Raw genomic sequence first — 1,857 nt, 5'->3', positions numbered from 1 at the left:
ATGTTCAGCATCAAGTTTCACTTACATGTTACTTTTGTAACATTATAAATGTTTTTACCATCCCCTTTGATCAGTTAAAGCGCCCTTGCTAAATAAAAGTATTCATTTCTTTGCAAAAAAAAAATGCCACTGACTGGTGTGTGTATTTATACATTTATAATCTGAAGGTTAAACCATGTGATATTCATTGAATACATTTCAATAGCACTATTCTAAGGCCAAATTGGATAATTTACTTTTTTACATCATTTGAACTCCAAATTCCTCCATCAGATTTACACGTTAAACCAAGTCGGGTTGTTTATGAAATTATTTTGAGTTGCATAGCATGCCTGTCCTGAAAGCCAGGGGATTTCTCAGAGATTCAATAGAGGAATCCCTGTCTCAAAGATCAGTCATTCTCTGACATTTTACGATTGAGATGCTTGTGATGGGCCGGTGTTTCCATCGGACAGATGTGCCCGCAGCCCTTTAGTTCGCCAGCTGGGCCATCCTGCACATGGCTGGGCCATTCTAGCTGCTGGATCACAGAGCCCTCTGTTTTCAGCCGCTGCCAGATAACACGGGGTCCTCCGGGGATGCTGTAACTCTAGAGGCTCCATTGTGCCATGTCACGCTGCCTGTGCTGCGGTCGGCGCGGAACTGTCAGTTTAAATGAGTGGCCGCGAGCCAGCGTCTGAACGTGTCTGTCCTGAATGTGAGTGGATTAGCACTCTCCACATCCAGCTCAGCCAGGAAACTCAAGAAGACTTTTAAAGCAAAATAGGCGCCGATAAGTCGCCATCATAAATTTGAGGACACATGCTGACTAAAAACAACCCAAGTAATGCAAAGTGGGCTTCCTAGCCCTGGGGCATGATGGGATGCAGGAGAGGCCAGCAGGTGGGCACTTTTGGCTGACCTTAAAGCTCGAGTGAAGAAAACATGGATGGATATGACTGTCATCTAAGAAATCAACTTTATCAAAATTAAATATATGAAGAGTTCAGACGCAAAAGCCTCTAAGTGCCGTCTGAAAGTTTCTTGTAAAATGAGCATTTTTAATCACTCTCCTATATTTATGTTCAGTTATTTCACTTTAATTGCATAGAAAATGACCTATACATTGCCATTAGAGTAACATTACTGAACCTAACCATAGGAGCCTGATAAAAATGCTAATTTTAGATGAAAATTTCAGACGGCACTTAGAGGTTTTTGCATCTGAACTCTTCAGACGGTAACATTTTACTATATAATTCATTATAAAAGTACTTTAATGCATTGTAATGCACCTTATAATGCATCCTATGATCATGTAACTAATTATAACCACATTATAATACATTATCTAGTCATTGTTACAGCTTTAGAGAGTATAGTGCATTAAAACACACAACAAACCAATTTCAGATATAATAGAAGGAATATGCAAATATGAAAACAATAGTAATTTGATATATAATTGTGTTATACATACAGAAATATTTAACATAAATTTTATATATATATATATATATATATATATATATTAATGCATTATTTATGGCTAGTAATGCACCTTGTAACATTTGTATGATCTTGTGAATAATTATAACAACATTTCTAACACATCTTAATATTTTTCTATTCATTGTTAGTTTTATACAGTATAATGCATTAAATGTAAAAGGGAGTCTGCAAATGTTATAACATATTTTAACTTTACTTACAATTATTTATGAAAACACATGTATTATAATGTACATTATGAATACATTCATATAAAGGCTGCAAATAAAAAGGGTTAACAAAAATATTTTTTACGAATCCAAACGTTGACGGATTGTGGTAGTAACTTGTGTAGTTATACTGATCTACATGCTCAGAATCGATTCT

The sequence above is a fragment of the Onychostoma macrolepis genome, chromosome 23 (assembly GCF_012432095.1).
Source record: "Onychostoma macrolepis isolate SWU-2019 chromosome 23, ASM1243209v1, whole genome shotgun sequence".
Lineage (NCBI taxonomy): Eukaryota > Metazoa > Chordata > Actinopteri > Cypriniformes > Cyprinidae > Onychostoma > Onychostoma macrolepis.
Note: the sequence above shows the minus strand (reverse complement) of the source record.